At 41.9% G+C, this 12994-nt stretch overlaps 1 long non-coding RNA gene and 1 pseudogene across 1 annotated transcript in view; one reads left to right on the plus strand and one right to left on the minus strand.

The window, feature by feature from the left end:
* The window catches only part of LOC143644662 (uncharacterized), a 164366-nt gene that overhangs the window by 142552 nt on the left and 8820 nt on the right, over positions 1-12994 (minus strand). The window lies entirely within an intron of this gene.
* On the plus strand, positions 6796-7275 carry LOC143678235 (large ribosomal subunit protein eL34 pseudogene; annotated as a pseudogene).

Consider the following 12994-nt stretch of genomic DNA (forward strand, 5'->3'; position numbering starts at 1 on the left):
AAGACCCTGCAGCTGGGTCTACTTGTCACATTGGAGGAAGGGCAAGAAGACTCTAGCGGAAACGTAGTGATGGGTGAGGGTGACATGGCAGAAAGCAAGGTTGGTGAGGCAGGCACTAGGGCCTTAAAAGATAGAAAAAGGACTTCAGAGACTGTTTAACTTTGATGGGAAGCCATGAGGGACTTTAAGCAGGAAAAAACATGATGTGATCCATATTTTAAACAGATTCCTTTGGCTCTTGTGTAGGGGATGATTTGTAGAAGGGCCAATTGTTCCTGTTTGAACCTGTTATGTACCCCAGAAAAGCCATGTCCTTTAATCCTCATCCAATATTTCTGGGTGGTATCTTTTTTATGGTTTCCATGGAAATGTGACCCACGCAATTGTGGGTGGTAACTTTTCGATTAGATGGTTTGCATGGAGATGTGTCTCCACCCATTCAATGTGGGGTTGCTTACTGGAGCCCTTTAAGAGGGAACCATTTTGGAAAAAGTTTTAGAGCCACCAGAACCAACAGAGCCCACACAGCCCGAGTCCTTTGTAGATGAAGAAAGAAAATGCCCCTAGGAAGCCATTGGAGAAGCCTGGAGAGAAAGCTAGCTGTTGTTGCCATGTCCCTTTTTAAGAGAGAAACCCCATACATCATAGGTCTTCTTGAACCAATGTATCTTTACCTGGATTCCTTATTTGGACACTTTTATAGCCTTGCCTTAATTTGGATATTTTCATGGCCTTAGAACTGTAAACTTGCAACATATTAAATTCCCTTTTTAAAAAGCTGTCCTGTTTCTGGAAACTTGCATTCTGGCACCTTACAGACTTAAACACCAATGAAAACAGGAAGACAAGTTAGGAGGCTACCATTCTGTTCAAGTGATTGTCCAAGAGAGGAGGATGATGGCTTGTATTGAAATCTAACTGTTATAGATGAAGAAATGATTCATCATTTTCCAAGATGAATAAGAATGGAAAAGGAGTCAATTTGGTGGGGAAAATTGAAGACGCTTTCTAAACATCCGAAAGGAAATGGTATGTAGAAGAAGCATAACCCTTTGGCAATAATAAACATTCATGATGTACAGGAACATTTGAGCACTCCCCCACCCGGCATATCACAGCATCCTCACCGTAAGACTATGAATGATTGTAGCTCTATATCCCCATTTTCTAGATGATGAGACAGAGGCATACAACAGTTAAGGAAACTCACCCAAAGTGACCCAGCTGGATTTGAATTGTGCATCCTGAGTTCTAATGCCAGTGCTTCTAATTGCTAAGTCATGTTCCCCCTATATCCTATTTACTTGTTGAATTGTCTATCTTCTCTGCTAAAATAGATGTTTCTTGTTGGTCAAGATTATGTATAACTGACAACCCTAGCCCCTGGTATGTAAAAGGCACCAAATAAAATATCTGATGTTTTGCTACAACTTTGAGCTTGGCCTCTTTACAGTAAGGATCATCTTTTCAAGTCAAGAAGTCAGCATGACAAAGGCTTAAGTTCCTACAAGATTTTGATTTCTAACCTTAACATGAGGGTAATTGTTGAGTCTGTTTTGGGACCTAGCAAGAATTAGAAGGCTAATCCAGACAGAGTAAATAAAGGGAGTTTAATAAAGAGGACACTTAACAGGCATGGAGCAGGGAAACCAATAAGGTGCTGAAGCACATAGGGTCTAGCAGGTTCAGGGAGCCATCACCTCCCCTGGACCAGTCTTCGTCCAGTAGAGGAAAAGCCACTGCTGATCATAGCCAGGTAGGGAGTAAATATCCCATCCTCTCTCTCTACTGCCCTCCTATCTCCAGCCCACGCTCCCTTTTGGCTAAACCCGACAAGAAACCAGTCAGCACAGGAGCCAACTTATGCAGTTCCCACAGGTCAACCTCTCGGGCACAGGGCAGGTGAGAGAGAGTGGAGAAGGGATCCAGAAGGGTAAACAGAGAATGTTCCACACACTCAGGATGTCCGTGGAGATATCACAAGCTATTCAACAGACACCATTTCCTAAAAGCCATTCTCTTCCTGCTGGTTATTCATGTGGTTACCCTTTTGCAAGAACCACATAAAATAGTTTACATGCTTTTCAAACTCAAATATAATGAATGAAACCAAGATGTTTCAGCAAATGTGCTGGATGGACAAATCCTGCCAAAGATCTGTTGTTCTTAACTGGTGTCAGGACAAAAGGCACATCTCATGGCCGGCAGAGCATCTGCCACTGAAGCCAATAAATTCATCCACCTGACCTGCACTGCTTCCAAAATGTCCCGGCAAGTCAGTGGATCTTGCAAATGTGTCTATTCCTTCATTAACTTCCTGCCCTCCATCTTGCTGCTCCTTTAAAATTAAACTTGCCAGTTAGAGACACATATGTGAAGATTCGTGCACTTTGTTCAGGTGCACTTACGATTGGCAATTGCACTTACAATCGCCAATCTGAGCTCTCTGAGATGTTAATAGAAACACATGTGCCAGAAACATGGGTTATCATCTGTTAGGGGCTCTACGTAAAAATCAGTAAGAGTTTAGCAAAGCTGGGCAGGGAAAGAAATTGAGTACATACGATGTCCTGTGCATATGATAACACATTCAACCTCCTGATAGACCCATAATGCATGTGCTATTATTCCCACTTTCAACCTGTGCTGCAGTTACCTACCTACCTTGGTAGGTAACTGCAGCACAGAAGGAATTGAAACAGTTTGGGCTACATAACTGACAGAGTCAGGAGTAAAATTCAGGCTGTCTGATTACAGGTGACATGCTCATATCCTCTGCAAAACTACAAATGAAGGGCATCCTTGGAAAAATAGTCTAGGGCAGCAATACATGTAGTTTTTGGCACACAATCTATGGTATCAGACAGGTGTGAGTTTGAGTGCTCAGGAAATGGGTCCTGCTGGTAGTGGCTCTTGAGACTCACCCTTAGGTTCTGTGGCTGAGGTTTAGCTGTGGTTCTGATTTGTGTGTTCCTGGGTCTCAGGTGGGTGCCTGCTGCTATACCAGGCCCTGGGGATATGACACTGGATAAAATGGACGTGGCTCCTCCTCTGATGGTGCCTACAGTTTGGTGAGGGAGAGAGATCTTGGTCAAATAATCTCACAAATAAAGTAAAATCATAACTATCATAAATGCTGTTGGGGAGGTGTCCAAGGTCTCTGAAGGCTGTGGATCAGGGGATCTGACCTAGTCAAGAGAAGAGATTCCCTGAAGGTAGGATGCCTGGGCTAGGTCTGAATTTTCCTTAACCAAAATAGGGGAGATGAAGCAAGCCAGGAAGGAGGAATAGCAGGTACAAAGGCCCTGTGGTGAGGGAAAGGGTCTGAAAAGAAGCTGGTGGAAACTTGGGGCCTTGAATGTGGGAAAGTCATGAGAATTTGATGAACGCTGTGGATTCTCTCCATGGTAAAAGAAAGTACAGGTACACATAAAATTTGTTATATCATTGTTATGGGTTCATGGCCCCATACCCCGACCTTGAAACCTAAGTTAAAAGAAGAACTTCATTTGCACAGGTAAAGTGCTCAAAAGTTCTAATCAGGGAACTACTATCACAATAATTGGTGATATTAAGTCACCTGATAAATTGAGCAATAAGCTTCAATGCCTCCAGCTTAGATTTTTTTCAGCCACACCCAGCAGGCTTCAGTAAAAACACTAAAGATATAAGAAATGGACAATGGGGAGGAGGCAGCAAATATTGGATTATAAACTTATCAAAGGAGAGCTCTATGACCTTAAATTCTAGAAAGAGGGTTTTTCCCCCTGAAACTTCACCTTGGGATTCTACCATGTAATTTCCTGGCTCAGAAACATTTTAGGTGATTGGCTTAAGTTATGCCTTAAGGCATAGGTGAGATTTGGCCTCTTGCCAGTAGATGAGTCTGACTATGGAATGTGGCCGATCTGGGCTCAAATTTGGCCTCTGTCAGTTCCCTGCTGTGGGAAACTAGGAAGGTCCCTTTACCTTTCAGAGTCTGTGTTTCCTCATCTTTAACAGGGGGGATAATAGAAGCTACTGCCCACTGTCTTCTTTTTTCTTTTCCTGTTTGTCCACCACCGAGATCTTCTGATATTTCTGCCAACCCAGCCACCGGCTACTTCTCATCTTTTGTCAGTCTCGGTTGTAGGGTCTTTTATCTGAATAACATTCTTGCCAAGACCCTCACAAATTCTCTTGCTCAAATCCTGGAAACACAACCCCAAATCAAGCCTCCTCTCATAAATCCTCCAACCTCTGAGTAGCTTCTCCCCACCCCAAAACTCCATTTTCTTCATCACAGAGAAGAGGACTCCATCAGAGGCAGACACCCCCAACTTGCCCCAACCAAATATGTAAACCTACTTATCCCTTGATACATTATACATCCATTAATTCAGCAAACAAGTCTGGAGCATCTCTCCTCTGCCCAACACTGCAGTAGAAAAACAGCAGTAAGTAAATTGGACAAAGGCCTGGAGCTTAACTTCTGATGAGGGGAGACAGATAATGAACATATAAATACAAACATACATAATACAGTGATGGGCATTGTGCCATGGAGAGTGGCTGGCAGGACAAAGGCATAATGAGTGGTTGGAGGATGCTGCAGTGATGGGGTGGACAGGAAGGATATCTGAAAAGGAGCCATGTATGCAAAGATTCAAATGAAGCCAGGGATGAGCCATGTGGACTTGCAGCAAGTGTTTCAGGTAGTGGGAAAAGCAATGGATGGAGGGCTTGAGGGACAGCAATGGGGCCAGGTGACCAAAGTAGAGTGGGGAAGAGGGAGGAGTTCAGAGGCCAGGTCAGAGAACAAAAGGAGTGGGGTGCATCATGGAGGTTTTGCAAGCTCTTGGGAGATCTTTGGCTTTGCCCATTATCCTCAACTTCTTGGCTCCTGTTAAAAGATGCCCTTTTTCTACTGAATGCTCATCCTGACTCCCGTGCTTTGAACCTCAGCCCCTCTTGCCATCTCAGAACCTTCCTGGCTGGGTCTCACTATTGAATACTCACTTTCCTTTTGAATTGCATCCTTTCCTTCAGCATTAAAATCTCTCCCACCTTTAAAAAAACCAAACACCTTTCCTTGGTTCCAAGTTCCCCTCAGGCTACTGCCCCATCTCTTTCCTCCCAAATCACTCATTCATCCTCACTTTGGCCTCCACCCTCCATGGAAACAGTCTTTGTAGATGTCACCTTGGCTTCCTTTCCTTATCTCTAAATCCACAGTCACCTTCTCAGCCTTTATCTTGATCTCTCAGCAGCATCAAGGCACCCAGGAATGTAGACAGAGAGAGAGGCCCTGCCTTGCTGAGAGAGCCCCTTTCTTCCCAGGGTCTCCCTTAGCCATCACTCTTGTGGGCTGCCTCCTACCTCTTGACAGCACAGTGGTCAAAGTCCCATTCTTGCAATAGAAAAAGGCAGCTATTTCCAAAAGACCACAATCCCACTTATAGTCACAGACTCAAAGGAATTGAAAATAGAGGCTTGAACAGATATTTGTGTACCAATACTCATTGCTGCATTATTCACAATAGCCAAAATGCAGAAGTAACCCAAGCATCCGTCAACAGGATGAATGGTAAATAAAATGTGGTATAGCCATACAATTGAATATTAGTCAGTCATAAAAAGGAATGAAGCTCTGATGCATACTACAATATGGATGAACCTTGAAGACAACACATTGAACGAAATAAATCAGACATAAAAGGACATATACTGTATGATCTCAACTATGTGAAATAAACAGAATAGGCAAATTCATAAAGTCAGAAACTAGAATACAGGTTACCAGGGGCCAGGTTGGGGAGCGGAATGACAAATTAATCTTCAATTGGTACAAGTTTCTGTTTGGGTTGATGAAAAAGTTTTGGCATTGGATGACGGTGATGGAGGTACAAGTTTATGAATGCAATTAACATCATTGAATATTGTACTTTAAAAAGGCTAAAGTGGGTGGTGCAATGGTGGCTCAGTGGCAGAACTCTCGCTTGCCATGCCAGAGACCTGGGCTTGATTTCTGGTACCTGCCCATGCCAAAAAAGAAAAAAAGGCTAAAGTGGGAGATTTTAGGTGGTATATGTTTTTGAAAAAAAAAAAAATTAAACATAGAACTGTATAACACAGAGAGTGAACCCTAATGTTAACAGAGCACCAAGACTTTATAGCAAAATTTTATTAATATTATTCCATTAATTGTGACAAAGTTACCATACTAACTCAAAATGTTGATGGTGGGGAGAACTGTGTGTGGGGAGGTGAGGAGGGTATTGGATTCTTACTTTCTGCCTGATTTTTCTGAAGACCTACAACTGCTTTAATAAAAAATAAATCTTAAGGAGTGAAATTCTGATACATGCTACAATCTGGATGAGGCTTAAAGACCCGGTATGAGTGAAGTAAGCTAGACACAAAATGATAGATATTGTGTGATTCCACTTAGAAATATATAGAATATGAAAATTCAGAAACAGAGGTAGATTACTGGTTACCAGGGGCTGGAGGGAGGGAGGAATGGGGACTTACAGTTTAATCTTACAGTTTCTTTTTGAAGTGATGAAAAGTTTTGGTGATGGATGGTGGTGATGGTAGCACAATATTGTGATTGTAATTAATATCACTGAATTGCATGCGTGAAAGTGGTTAAAATGGGAAATTTTGTATTGTATACATGTTACAACAAAAGTTTTTTAAAAGGCAGATATTATGTCTTCCAAGAATTGAGCCATTCAATTCAGCACGGATTTTTCTCCCATAAACACAGAGACCTTGGAGTGAAAAGAAAAAGAGTAAGGGAAAGAAGGATGGCATAGAAGAAATGAATATAAATTTTAAAAGAACAGCTTTCAGACTTTCCCAACACCTAGCTAGACCATTTTGAACGCCTGTGGTGGTACCGTGCCAGGAAGCAAAATGGTCCAGCGTTTGACGTACCCTCATAGGCTATCCTACAATACTGCTTCTAATAAAACTAGGCTGTCCCAGACCCCTGGTAATAGAATTGTTCACCTTTATACCAAGAAGGTTGGGAAAGCACCAAAATCTGCGTTTGGTGTGTGCCCACGCCGACTTCGGGGTGTTCATTCTGTGAGCCCTCAAGTTCTTATGAGATTACGTAAAACAAAAAAAACTCACATCAGAAGGGCATATAGTGATTCCATGTGTGCTAAATGTGTCCATGACAGGATCAAGTGTGCTCTCCTGATTGAGAAGAAATTCATTGTGAAAACGTTGAAGGCACAAGCACAAAGTCAGAAAGCTAAATATATATATATGAAGCTTTTTTGAATAATAAAAATCAAAAGCTTAAAAAAAACTAGCTAGTGATTATTTAAGGACAAGAGGTCATTCTAGCTGGGGACATTTCCATTGACAAAAGGGGTTCTTTTTTTTTTTTACATGGATAGGCACCGGGAATCAAACCCGGGTCCTCTGGCATGGCAGGCAAGAATGCTTGCCTGCTGAGCCACCGTGGCCCACCCCAAAAGGGGTTCTTTATCACTACAGCCTACTAGGGTGTCGGGAAAAACTCCATCCACTGCTGAATGAGCACTTGTCATCTCCCAGGCATAAAGCATAATCTCTCTCAATCCTCACCCATCTATGTGAAGTGAGACCCTGTTCCTCCCACTTTATAATTGCGGAAACTGAGACTTGGGCAGGTACCAACCACTGCCCAATAGTGGGAAAAAGTAGAGCCTGTGAACCCAAATTGTCTATCTTGACAGTTTTCTTGTCTTTCTCCAAGGCTGAGTCAGGCTTTCCCATGGTGTGTTGGACATATACTTCTTGGTTTGACCTTATAGACTGTCCATCATCACCTGACCCTCATGCTCTTTGTAGATTGATGCTCCTGCCAAAGCGAACCTCCTCTGCGCAGGCCCAGGACTTTCTTCTCTTACTTTCTGCCTAGAAAACCTCTTTGCCTCATTTCCTGTCCAAATCCTACCTAGCATTCAAGGTCCTAGTGTCCCTTCCTTCCAGAAGCCTTCTTAATTCAACTAGTGGAAGTTCTCCCCCTAACTTCTGATCTCTGGCTAGCCCTTGGAGGCAGCTTCTGTTAATCTCTCCCCACAACTCTGGGGATAGTTGTGTTTTGTTTTTTTTCATTCAATGGACTTTATTGTTTAGAACAGTTAGGTTTGCAGAAAAATTGAGCAGATAATACATTCTATCCCAGGCTGTGTAGGTCTTAGCTCAGGGAGGCCACCCCTGACCATCCCAACTCAGGTACCCACCACCTCTGAGTACTCCCTAATTATACCACCCTGTCTAACCCCTTCACAACTCATAAAAATCTGCACTTATTTATTTTTGTAAATTAAGCCATTTACTTGCTTGTTTCTGTCTTCTACACTTAGCTGTGAGCTCTGTGAGCTCCGTGAGGCTGCCTAACCAGGGCCTAGAACCACACCTGTCCTATGGCTTGCACAAGGGGACAAATAGACTTGCAGTCAGATAAGCTGATGCAGAACTTGGATTGGTTACTTCCGGGGCATGTGCTCTAAGACAGGTCAGAGCTTCTCCCATCTTTATTTTCTACATCTGTAAAATGGGAATAATACCTTCTCTTGGGATTTGTGAAGACAATTAGATAAGAGCTTCAGCAATTGTCTTGCATTTTGTTGGAGCTTAATAAATAACTGGTCTTTCCTGATAAACTCTTCTCAGAGGACCTGCTCTCTAGAATCTTCTCCTCCACCTCCCAACTCCCATCCCAGCTCTTTTATATTCCCTATAAAAATATCCAGGACGTATAATGGGCTTTTTCTGTGTAACTGTGGAATTTTCTGAGATCAGATATCGAGGACAATGGTGAATTTACTCAAATTTAATACATATTCCCTGGATTTATGCTGACCTGATCAACTCTTAAACCTTCAAAAAAATTTCTGAAACTCACCTTACTGCTTCTAACCTGCCCCAAATGTGACTGTCTGCCTCCTGATATGCACTCTGCCCTAGTGAAAGGCACTGCCACTTTCAATGCACTCCCCAGACTCCTAATCCTCCTCAGTTGTGCCCCCTCATTCATTCCCTCATTAATTCATTCAATAACTAACATTTATTTAATATGTTTTTGTTCACACCACAGGACTGGACTCATAGCCAGGTTGCTTTTAAGTCCTACAAATTAGTATCATTGATAATGATCAACAATAACAACCAACATTTATGGAGCATTTCCTCTACTGAGAAGCATGTGCATATAATTCAGAGATGGGCAAGCTCTTTCCGTATGGGCCGTATAAGAATATTTTAATCCTTGTACACCAAAAGGCGAAACCAAGGCTATATGTAGATACTTATATAACAAGAAAGAAAGCAATTTTTCACAAAGATATGTTCATCGAAATTCAAAATATTGTAATAATGTAATGCAAATTTTTCTAATGCAGGTCTACTAATGAGAAGAATGGAACACTTTTTTGGGGGGATGTTTTGCTTCATTCAAAGTTAGTGCTCCCTATTAACAAATCAATCACAAATGAAACCCATTCTTGGCCAGTTCATCGGACCCCGCTACAGTCATGAAGAGTTTGCCTGGTTCTGAATCCTGGCCCTAATCCTATGAGACATTCAACATATCACTTGCCTTTCTGTACTTCAATCTTATTTGGAAAATAATTATACTAGCAATTACCACATAGGGTTGTAATGAGGATTAAATGATTAAGTATATATAGAGTGGCTAGAAGAGTTTCCAGTACTGAGTAACCAATTCCATAAACCCGGTACTTATCTGATTCAATCTCCAACCCCTCCCCAGACCCCACCTCACCACCCAACACATCGCAGTGCCTTCTGGGACGTTATTGCAAAATCCTCATTTTCTTTACCCTTTTCTCTGAATTGCCTGCATCTTTTTGCTCCAACCTCTCCCCTTGGGAAGAGAGAGCTTCCCTCACAGCCCTCTCAAGTCATAATTGTTTTCCCTCTGACTACCCTGGAATTGAAGTAGATGAGCTTCTTGCTTCTTACTGCCATGATTATCCTTCCTTCCCCCTGAAACCCTTCAGCTCTTTTGAGGCCCCTGCTCATTGCATCCTCTGCTGACCCCTGAGACCCTGATTCTCAATTCTTAAAGATTTTGTTACCTTACTCAGTATCTTGCTCACCTATGATTTTTGAGGTTTTCAACAACCATAAAAGTGATCCTTTCAATATCCTGGTCTCTCAGTTTCTTGACCTCCTTTCCTCAAGGGATCTTGTGCTCCACCCCTTCTTAGCATGCACCTCCATGCTCAGACAGGCAGGATTTCCAATAATGACATCCCCTCTGTGACCTCAATTCCAGCATCTCTCACCTAATATCTTCCTAGCTCACATCTTGTGGGACACCAGTTCCTTAACTTGTCTGTAACCTCCACATCTACTGACACTCCCATTGTTTTACTCCCATCACCCACTTCCTACCCTGCCTCCCTTTACCATGCTTGGATTCTATGGTCTATCATTATAATCCCTCACATTCACCCTGGACATAGTTGCCCTTTTCTTTCTTTATTGTACTTGCTTGGCTTAACCCCATTCCTGGTTAAATAGAACACATTCTGTACCTGATCTGGAACAGCAGAAGAAGGCTTGGAAAAACACAAGACTGTAATAACTGGCCTTTCTTGAAATGCATAAGCTTCCATGTGGGCCAGCCACCTACTGCATTTCCCTCCTCCATTCATTCACCTTCTCTACTTTCTTTCCTCTAACACTCAACACCCACTCCTCTTCCTCACTTTTATTTCTAATTTCATTGACATAACAGAAGCAATCAGTAGAGAACTTTCACACATTCCCAAGTTCAATCAATCTACCTGCCTTGACATGCACCCAAATATTTGCCTTCCCTGTTGTTATAGTGGATGAACTCACACCTTCTTCTCTCTCTCTTTTTTTTTTTCTAATTTTTATTGTGGTAACATATGTATAGCCCAAAACTTCCTCTTCCCACCCTCACAAGGATATTTGCTCTGTAATTGTTCCTTTTCTTTCCTACATCACCAATGCTTCCCCCTCCTCTGGATTATTCTCATCATCATCCAACACAAGCTCTAATAGCTCCCAAAGCCCCAAAGTCCCCCTACAACTGCTCCCCCTTCATCATGAAACATCTTTTAAAAAGCTGGCCATACTCACTGCCTCCTCCCAGTCTTTTTTTCAACCCTTGTCAACCAATGTTCACACCTACAGCTCCACTGGCCTGCCTGGTCCTTGCCCAGAACTCCAGAACTGGTGTATCTAAATGCTGATTGACTTCTCCACTTAAATGTCTAATTGGCATCTCAACTATAACACATCCCAAATGAATTATGACACACTCCTCCATCAAATCTACTTCTCCTACAGCCTTCTTTAACTTCTGTAAATGACATGTGCACCTTTCAGGTGCTCAAGTCAAAAGTCTAGGAGACATCCTTAACCCCTCTTTCTCACATCTTACATCCAATCCATTAGCAAGTCCTATCAGCAACATGATCATGATATAGTCCCAAATCCAAGCACTTCTTCTCACCCCTATCACTTCCAGGTCTAAGCCTCCATCCTTTTGCTCCTGGGGAATCACAATGGCTTCTCCCCCACTTTCCCTACCACCACCCTCCCACTGCTTGCTGCGGTCCTTCACAGAATTTGAACTCTACTTTCAAATCATTAAGAAAAGTCAAGTTATTGCTTTGCTCAAAATTCTCCAATAGCTTTTCATCTCACTAGGAAAAAAAACCAGAGTTCCTAAAGAAAGAAAAAAGGGAAGGCTGTTCTATACCAGTAGGACAGTAACTAGGTAACTACTCATTGTCTTAGGAGTCAAATTAGCATAGAACCTATCTAAAGATTTCAAGTTTTAGATGTTTTGGTGCAGGACAACTCAGACCTTATTAACTATTTATTAAGCATTCTACTAGTCATTACTATTGAGTTATTCATTTAAACTTTGAAATGTCTTGTTAGCTATTTGGTAAGCCGTTGACAAGAGATATCATTTAAAATAATTGGATGAGGTAGGGGTAACAGCATCTTCTATTTCTGACATACATTTGTGTAAGACAAAAACGACAGTCCCTACCACGGTCTCTGAGGCCCTGCATACTCTGCAGACCCCCACCCCCTCACTCCATTCTAGCCCACAGGCCTTGTCACTGTTCCTCCAACATGTGAAGCCTGTTCCTGACTTGGGGTCTTTGCACTGCCTGTCCCTTCTTCCTGGAACATTCCTCCCCCAGGCATCTTTATGGCCCTCTCCCTCACCTCCTTCACCTCTCTGCTCTCAAGTCTTCTTTCTCTTTTTTTCTACAAGTGTGTCATCCTTGCTCAGGGACCATGATCTTTTTGTATCATGTTTTTAGTATATGTGCTCCTGAAGCGAGCACTCTTTATTAGCAAGGCCCTTTTTTTTAAAATTTTTTATATATTATCAAACCAAAACAACATACAAACATGAACATTCTTAACATATAAACATTCCATGTATGGTGTACATCGATGGCTCACAATGTCATCACACAGAAGTATATTCCTCACCATGATAATTTTTTAGAACATTTGCATCACTCCAGAAAAAGAAATAAAAATAAAAAGAAAAACCTTACACATACCATGCCCCATACCCCTCCCTTTCATTGACCACTCGTATTTCCAACTACTCGATAGCTTTTAACCTTTATTCCCCCTATTTTTTTCTACACCCCTTGCCACTCCTTTTCATTCATCCTAGTATTTCAATCTACTCAATTTTTTTTTAACATTTGTTCCCCCTATTATTTATTTATTTTCAATCCGTATTTTTTACTCATCTGTCAATATTGTAGATAAAAGGAGCATCAGACACAAGGTTTTCACAATCACACAGTCACAAGCAAGGCCCTTTTTGATCATCCTACAGAAAAGGTATCTGCTGGTGCCCCCCTATCCCTTTACTTTGCTTTAATTTTCTTTTCAACACTTGATCCTAGCCAACATAAAATAAAGGTATTTATTTGTATTACTCCCCTACTAAAATCTAAGTGTCCTGAGA

Source organism: Tamandua tetradactyla, chromosome 1 (genome assembly GCF_023851605.1).
Source record: "Tamandua tetradactyla isolate mTamTet1 chromosome 1, mTamTet1.pri, whole genome shotgun sequence".
Classification (NCBI taxonomy): Eukaryota; Metazoa; Chordata; class Mammalia; order Pilosa; family Myrmecophagidae; genus Tamandua; species Tamandua tetradactyla.